Source organism: Urocampus carinirostris, chromosome 12 (genome assembly GCF_059441175.1).
Source record: "Urocampus carinirostris isolate Australia breed hairy pipefish chromosome 12, RoL_Ucar_1.0, whole genome shotgun sequence".
NCBI classification, from domain to species: Eukaryota; Metazoa; Chordata; class Actinopteri; order Syngnathiformes; family Syngnathidae; genus Urocampus; species Urocampus carinirostris.
The window spans coordinates 20,524,901-20,534,341 of record NC_142360.1 but is presented as its reverse complement, the minus strand read 5'-3'; the positions used below and the strand labels follow the sequence as shown (position 1 = coordinate 20,534,341).

The following is a 9,441-nucleotide window of genomic DNA, read 5'->3' as shown; positions in this document are numbered from 1 at the left end:
TGCTCAGTGTCACTGTGATCTGGAGTTTCAACAACGCGACTGCAGGCGATGTTCTGCTAAATCTGGCGCTTACGTAACACACGTATTCTCTCAAACACACACACACACACACACACAGTATATTCGTTTTCTAATTACTCATCTCTTTACAAATCCAATAATTTGATGTAAATGGCTGGCATGACCTCACGAGCTCATGTCTAAAAAGGCTAGAGCAAAGCCTTAAAACAGGGGTGTCAAACTCATTTGAGGTTTGGGGACACATAGTAGAAAATACATTATTGTGGATTAAAGAGAATGATGGTGATAGAGAAAGAGAATGAGAGGGGGAGAAAGAAAGAAAGAGAGAGAAAGATAGTGTTTTACTTAAGTTGCTTTTGATAACTAAGGCAATACACTACGAGAGGCTGTTTGAGAAGTAAATCATACCTGCTCTCGCATGTATCATACCTTCAATCATGGTATTATACTCTTATACAGACATAGTCATACCCATGCATAAACATTACTACTGTATACTTTCTTACACATACTATATTCTCGCACAAACACACACACTCTACTATAGACTCTTACACACACTATTACCCATACTCTCTGTCACAAAAGTATATTGTTATGAGTGAGAGAGTAGATTAGTGTGAATGAGAGTATTGACCCTTTGCACACAAGTGACCCGAGCCACATGACGACACCATGGCGGACAGTATTAAATTGAAGTAAACAGCAAGTGAGGCCAGTAAACGGTAGACAACCAAAACAACCAGACTAATTATCACCATTGGCAATGACTAGTCAAACGAGCTGTAGGATGAGGTGGCTCACCTTGTCCAAAATCACAAAGAATGCTATTTAGAGAAACTGAGTATAGCATTAGCATTGCTAGCTACAGAGCGATGCAGTCTTCCTCCTGACATATTGTCACATCTGACCACACTTCAGTATACACAATCCGTACCACTTTATTGTTATTGGAGTATCCCTATACACAGGAGCTGACGAAAAGCCTTATAAAAGTCTGGGTGGCTTACCAGTTCTTTGTAGCTGGTACGCATTCCCCTGCTTTGTTTTGCTGGCAAATGCACCCCCATCATGAAATGTTCCCCTCACGCAAATGTTACTAAAATGTATTTGTAGATTTTTTGGGGCGGAATGTAGTAGAACTGTAAAGCATGGGGCATTTGCAGCTTGTTTAGAAATCACTTTTGAGCATGTTGAAAATATGAATTTTGGCAAAATGACAGTTTCCCTTCTGAACGTTCATGATTCTATACGTTGGTTTTGGCAGTTCATTTCGACATAATAAGCTTTATGGTAGAGCACAACCATGTTTTAATACAAGTGATATCCGGAATATTACAGTTTTGAATCCCTGGTTAAACGATGGTTTATCTACTTGGTAAGAAATGTCAACAGTAAGCCACTAGTGTAGCTAGTTAGCACTAAGTAACTTTGGTGTCTTTGACGTGTCTTGAATTTACTTGAAGGAAATCTATCAAACGTACCTTGTAAAAATTGTTCATAAACTACAGTTTTTTTCCAGGGATTCTGTGTTGTTGTCTTGAGATTTGTAGAGTATAAAAAAGGTTCAAATAGCTTTGTATTTTTTGTACATCTGTAAAACGTTGTATGTACTTTTCTTGTGTTTTTCCATTCAATGTGTTTGACATAAAAGTTTATTCTTGTTTTACATAGTTTGTTTGTTATTGCACTGAATAGTCCAAAATTTGAATCAACATTTTCTTCAAGTATCATTAAAGTTGTGTAGTAAGAAAAAATTGAAAGTTTAAATTAGTTACACAATACAGTGACACGTTGTGGTAGGGTGAAAGATAAATACTTTTGTAATTTAGTAGAATAATTTATTTTAGATAATTCAATTTGCATAATGTTAAAATGTTAATGGTATTATACTGATTAAGGGGTCACCCAAAAATCTGTCTTTGTTTTTCTATTTTCACCCAGCTTTTTTCTTCTTTGTTTCCTTTTCTCTTTTGGTATTTCTCTTCTTTTGATTGTTTTTTGGTTAATTTCCCCCTTGTTTTAAGTGATTAGTGGTCCGAATCAATTCAACCCTCAATAACTATGCTATGGCTATCAAACCTTTATTGCATCTACAGCTGTAACACCTATTAAAGAATGAACATTAACAATGGGAATTTTCTGCGAACATTTTAGTGAATTACTGCCCCCTATGTTTCTCTAGGCCTTCAAGAATCCAAATTTAAACCAAATCGAAATTTAAAATCCTGAGCCAACCCTGATATTACAGCGCTGTTGTGCTGCCTTCGCAAAAAATATTGAAGCCTAGGGGTTGAATTCTGAACCTAGCAACAAGTAATCCTGTTGGGTGATTAGTTAAATGCTTGCATATGAAAGCACACGTCTGGAAACAGAGCATGCAGGGGAGAAGCAATGAAAGGAAGCTGACAAACAATTTGGAATCGCTTTCTTTAATGTTTATCATAAGTGGGGGGGGGGGGGGGGTTTAAGGGTTATTGATCTATCTTCGTTATTCATTATCCATTATCCGTTATCGGTCAGTTCATAATACGCTACAAAGCCTAGGAGCCGGGACACTTACTCTCAGCCAAAAGGCCAAGCTAAGGTCCTAGCCCTAAAGCCTTGCTGCGATCATTGCGAATGCACCGTTCCCGGAGGTACTGCAATACCGGGACGATGCGTGGAGTGGACAGAGCAAGCTCATATTCCATCTCCGAAATGCAAAAATCAAAGATAGTGACTTCATAGAAAGTACACAAAAGGCCAAGCTTAGGACCTAGCATCTTTAGTGCAATTGGCACAACCGCTGCAGTGCACATGGCTTTATTTAGGCAAAGCACAAATAAAAAAGCATCAGTCATAAATAAACAAGTATTGATAGACAAAATATGACATCACATGTGTTTTAATCAAAGAAACCACTTTATTTCTGTCATAAACAGGAGTTGACCTAATTCTTTCACTCACCGAGAAAATCAAGTCACCATTTTCACTGATATTAAGAATGAAATGTAAACTCGAGACTCTTGAGGCACAATGACAGGAAATGATATTTGTCCTGATTGCATCTGACACAGTTTTGCCATTAGATCAGAATTGTCTCATGAATGCTCTTTGGCCTTCAATATTACCCATTTTCTGTTCCTTTCGTGTCGTAGAGAATGAATGGATCATCCGTTACAGTTATTATTTGGAACTCAGTAGACCTGTGATTGTCAACCGGTGGTATAGACCTAAAAGTGAGTCGTGGACCGGTTTTAAGTGGGTAGAGGGACTTTTCCTTGGTGAAATACTGCAAAGAAAAGAAAAAAATAAATGAGGGTCAAGTCAAGTCATGTTTATTTGTATAGCCCTTAATCACAAGCAGTCGAAAACAGCTGTACAGACTATTGCAGACAACAGATCATTATTACAGAATGTCCTGATCTAAAACCTACATTGGGACAAAAAAAACTCCAAACCTCAGCAGGAGGAAAGTGGACAAACCTTGAGAAGGAACCGCACATGAGGTGATCAACCGTCCAAGATTCCCAGGCTGAAAGTTGCAACACAGACATCGTCAATATGAAACATCGGTCCTTCATAAGCTATTGAATATAAGTGTGTTTTAAGCCCAGATTTAAACAGTTTCACTAAGTTTGCAGATCAAATCTCAAAAGGCAGACCATTTCACATGACAGAGGCCTGAATGGAGAATGCTCTCGAACCTGCGGATCTCTTCTTGGCTCTTGGGATCATTATCAGACAAGTATTTTCCAAGCAGGAACATAGGTGGGAATTAAATCTGAAAGATATGAAGGGGAAAGTCCATGCATAATTTTGTATGATACCAAAAGAACCTTAAAATTGTATCTTAAGATGACAGGGAGCCAATGCAGGTTAGCTATAATCAGGGTCATGTGATCAAACTTTCTTGCATTTTGTACCAGCTGCATGCTCTTGATTTTGGACTTGAGGAGACCAGAGTGTAGTGCATTACAGTAAACGAGACGGGAGGTAGCAAACGCAGGAATTATAATCTCCTGATCAGACGGGGGCAGCATAGGGTGAATTTTAGCAATATTGCAAAGATGGAAAAAAAACTGTTCTAGTAATATTATTAATGTGTAACTGAAAGGACAGATTAGGGTCAAATGTGACACCTATAGATTTGACTGAGTCACTCCGGGTGATATTATATTTGTCAATGTTCAGAACAGTGTTTGAGAACAAATCAAGGTATTTAGATGGACCAATAACTAACATGTCAATATTTTCAGGGTTGAGGCAAAGGAAGTTAAGCGACGGCCACCTTTTTATGTCAGTGAGGCAGTTCTCAAAATGTCCACAATTTAGTATATTCCATTACTGGACAAAAGAGTTAAGTTCCATTTGCATAGCAGTGAAATCTGATATTATACTTGCGATTAATATCACCTAACGGAAGCATATAAATGAAAAGAAGGGGACCAAGTCCTGAGCCCTGTGGAACGCCACGGATAACACTAAAGGACTCAGAGGTTTTTTTTATGATATAATATCTAACACAATGCGTCCTATTTGAGTCATTTAAACTCCTTAACGGTAGATGGCAATAATCCCCTGCAAATGCAGGATGTCAATAGCCATTTCAAACCAAAGAAAATGGCCGATAAAGTTTACATAGTTGAGCATCGTCAAGTTCAGATTCAGCTGAAAATATTACAGTTATGGATTTTATTATATTAAAGACAGAGCCAATAAAATGAAGAATTTTGAATTGCATTAAAAATGCAGTCAACAAAGAATTAAAGGGAATATTATTATTACTTGAAGTGTTTGGGTTTTGCTGGTCATTTTGTTTTTGTTTATATATTTGCTAAAAAGTTCTACTATGTGTAACTTAAACTGCACCATCCTTTTATCCAATACATTTAACAAGTGGAATTTTTTGTTTCATCTTAGATCGCGGCTTGTAGGATGGTGGGTCCTGAGGTCAGACCAGTTGAGAACCACCGCAGTAGAGTGTCTCATTGCAGATAGTTTTGTAAATTGCAAAGAACTATGACACTTTCTTTAATGAAATTTGTTCTGTTGAGCTCACAAGAATACCCAAAAATCTCATTCTCATGGCGCTTCCATTTAATGAGAAAAGTTTTAGATCTTTGTTTTACCTGGGCTGCGTCAATCTCCAATTCTTAGTGCAAAAGCTGTGCCGCCATATTCAACTTTGAGTAGAATGGGACAAAGTTATGCTTGAAAGCACACAAGAGACAAAAAATAATGGGAAACTAAAAAACGACGCAAAGAAGAAGAGCTGACCTCGATACGTATGTGTAAACCACAGAAACTTGTCGCAGAATACAAAGAAGACTGGGAGCTATATGAGGAGACCGTCTCAAGTGCTCATACTAGATAAGTCTTTTATTCAGCAAATGCAACCTTGCAATGCTTTCTGGGAAGATACAAACTGTGAACACTGGCCAGTGACCCTGACCCACATCATGTACGAGCCCAGATTGCAGGAATTAGATTTCAAAGTTGTGCTACATATAAATCCCCAGCGAGAATCTATAATCGCACTATAGTTAAAGCTTTACAATATTCACATAGAAGTTGCAAGTTCAAGTATTGGTTGGCTTGGAAAGACTAAGCATTTATGTGCAGAGAGAATCGCTTAGAATAATATTTATTTGGTTCATTATCTAATTTGGCAAGCAGGTAGTGCTCACTGTTTCCCCATCCAAAATAAATCGAAATAGCCTCATATTGTGTCTAGAATTTAAAATGAAGGAAGCAATACTCCAAACATTTTATTTCTAGGCATGCACGGGTCTCCTTTTAAAAAAGGGGATGAGGGCACAGTCACTGGAGGTGAGTCATGTGATGGGTGAATTCCTGTTGAGGCTTTCCAAAATAATGTTCAACAATTGGTTGGTTATAATTATTATATCAATTATAATTGTTGATAATAGGCAATATTTCATTTTGGACACACAGTAAAATAATTCCTGGCCTCATCATTTATATTTTGATGACTTACGAACGCTTTGGGGTTTATTATACAGCTGGAGAGTCTGGTCACTTCCTGTGAGTCGATTGTTCTGTGGCTGGAGTAAGCTGGGGGCCTCTCTCTAGACACAATTGTCACAACCAGGGCGGGAAACAGAAATGAGAACCCAATCGCGTAACTTTACTCACAATTTATTGGGGAGAAGAGGAATGCGCGCACACTCGATCCAGGGATCGATGGTCGCAGAAGTAGATTGAAATCAAACAGAACGGGCCAAAAATAAAACAGGATCAAAACACAGGCAAAAACGGAGATTCACAGGACTAACTCACCGAGTCTAGCAGAAGTTTCACAGATGCTCTGACACCAGGCAACTCGCAAGACCGCGTTTAGGTAGTCCGGCAGCAATCTGTTTCAGCTGGTGTCAGTGTCAATTGGGCGTCGTGGCAACCGTGACAGAACCTGGCGCCACACGGCGGGGACCAATTGGGCGCCATGGCAACCATGACAACAATTGTTTTCTAGAACTACAAAACAACTACCACAACTGAAAAGGATGTGTAAACCTGTCTAAAAATGTTGGATTTCATTCTATAAAAATGTCATGCACGTTTTGGAGGGTTCTCTTCTCCAACTTAGGTGATGCAAATTTTAAGCTTGTTAGCAAGCTGTGTGGGAGCTAAATAAGGCGATTCCAATCACCTGTTTTAGACCAGAGAAAGTCCACAAACATGCAGTGCATGCGGCTCTTGAGGACTAGGTTCTCCACCCCTGCTCTAGTATCAAAAGAACACAATCCCTGTGCATCACATTTTTGTTGGCAATTTGTACATTTGCTTATTGAAATGAAATTAGCCGAGATGTATCTTTTAATTATTTACTTGATTTGAATGCGGAGCATGAGCACGTTTGTGGGACATGGAGGTGTATCAAGCAAGTCCTGCTCATCTAGGAATCCTGCCCTCCCTGGTGGGTTAGCATTTGAAACCAAATTTTGGTTTTAAACAAGCAGTATGACAAAGAACCTGTGAATTTTTTGAAGATCGTATTATCAACATCTAAGCAGACAAGCGGGTAAGGTAAGGAAGACAAAATCAGTCTAAAAGTCAACTACAAAACATTTATTTAATTGACCATTCAATTGGGCACAGACTTTGTGAAGATAAACATAAGACCCACTTTTGTCAGTCCATCACAATACGGCGCTGCTTGGTACCAATCAGCGACAAAACAAGGGTAATGGATGGGTCAAAATCCAGTCACTAGAAACCTAAACTGGTATTATGAAAAATGGCATCAAATATCCTCGAACTTCTCCAGGAGGCACTAGTTTATCTGAGACTTGAATGGGGAACGCCACCCTTTTTCAGATTTTAGGGAACAAAATTCCCCTGTCAACCACTTCACACCTAATCGGTAACCGATCCGGTGATTAATGAAGATTCAGCCATACAAAATCCAACCTACACACTGCCTTGGATGCCCCAAGAAAATTGGTTTGGACAGGTTATGAAATTGATTTTTTTTATAAAAAGGGCAGACATGGCGTTGTCCAACTCTCACTGGAAAACAATTAGAGCTATTATCTGCAATTTAGACTCAATACAGATATTTGTCATACCGGGATCAAACATCTCATATTCGGAAAGTGTCAAGGACCCCTTCAGGGTGGTGCAGAAGCACAGTGCAGACACACAGATTCGTTTAGAAAAGGAGTTCTAGATTCAGAAAGGATTTTGTACACAGAAAGTCAGATAGCCAGGCAGCAATTGTAAAGATGCAGGGGAAGGAGTGGTGGTCCAGTAAACTCAATCAGCGACGGTGACAGACCAAGAGTTTGCCGGGCAAGGATAAGAACAACAAGGATGAAAAAAGAGTAGCGTGCTTGGGACGTGACAAAGAAAGCAACAAACTAGCACAGAGCCAAGGAGACAGAATGTTTAAATAGTGAGAAAGGAAGAGTCCTGATTGGAGGGAAATCAGGACCACATTTCTGCAGATGTGAGGAGGAAATTATAACCAGAAATTTGTTGACGCAAAAAGGCAAGGTCGAGGGAAATGGAAGGGAGAAAGAGATAGAGGTAGAGATAGGGAGGGAACCCACAGGGACCAGCATGCAGGAACATAACAGAAAGAACTACATATCTCATCATGATCCAACACATTCTCTGAAGGTCTAAAAAAGACTTCAAAGTTAATCCAATTGGTTACGCTTGAGTACCTGGGCAAGAGTGAAGATTCTTGTCCACTGTAGACTATGGAGCTTTATCCGCCTGACCACAGCCAGGAATGAAAGCTCTTTGCCTCTTTTTATTTCTGTCCGCACAGAATCTCTAATAAACGCTACTTGGGAGACTATGAGTGTGACATCGCTCTGTACTCCTTCATGTTTACCTCCTTAAGAGATGGGATAACTGCCTCTGTATTCATATCAAGTCAAGTCACATTTATTTGTATTGTCTTGAAAAACTGAAAAAAAAAACATGAGGAAAGAAAGAAACTTTGAGACATGGCCGTAAGCCCCTTCACGGAGGAGCAGGCTGCAATTGATGATGGAAGGGCATCAATAGACAATAGACAGTCATCATCAAAATTTAACATAAAGCCTAAATAAAATTGTGCAAGACGTCCAATCCAGCAACGAAAAAGCTCCCCATTTCAGTCAGCCAGTCAAAGCAGATGATAGACTCTGGTGCTGATCATTTGACTTATCCAGGTATATCTTTTGCCCTCACTGAGCCACCAACCAGGAAGCAGGAAAGAACAAAAAGACAATCGTATGAGGTCGGCATCAATCAAAAGTTTTAGAAAATAAGTGTGTCTTAGGTATAGTGTTAAACCTTCCCACCGAGGTTGCAGATGTTACATTAGTGGCCCATTGAGCCTGCGGATTTCTTCTTGGCTCTTGGAGTCACAAGAAGACTAGCATTTTTCAAGTAGAGGCTTTGAACAGGAACATGATTCGCGGCTGAACTAGAAAGATATGAGGGAGAAATACCATTCGTGTGTTAATAACAGAACCTTAAAGTCATATCTTGATCAAACAGGAAGCCAGTGGAAGTCAGCTAAAGCTGGGGTAATATGATCAAACTTCCTTGTTCTAGTCAAAGTTCTCGCTGCTGCATTTTGAAGTGACATTGTCCCCATTCACAGTGTTCATTTTACCTCTGAAAAGTGATGGGTCCCGAGACTCGCATGCTCAAAAATCTATGGGTCCCAACAGAGATCTATGGGTCCCCAAAATTTTGTGTTATCGAGGTTAAAATCGTAAATCGGCGACAAATATATAATATAAATCTATGTATTCATTCAGTTTTAATCATCAAATTATTAATTCATTTTCTGCATCACATTATTGTTGGTAGAATACTGATTAAAGGGATAACCACAAACCTGTTTTTTTTTTTCTCCTTTTATACTTCCTTTTTTTCTTAACTTCTTTATACTACATAATTCGTAATATCAAT

The 9,441-nt window shown here is 39.0% G+C and overlaps 1 pseudogene; it reads right to left on the bottom strand.

Moving 5' to 3' along the window:
• Positions 1 to 2,638: 2,638 nt before the first annotated feature.
• Positions 2,639 to 2,790, bottom strand: LOC148355219 (U2 spliceosomal RNA; annotated as a pseudogene).
• Positions 2,791 to 9,441: the final 6,651 nt, after the last annotated feature.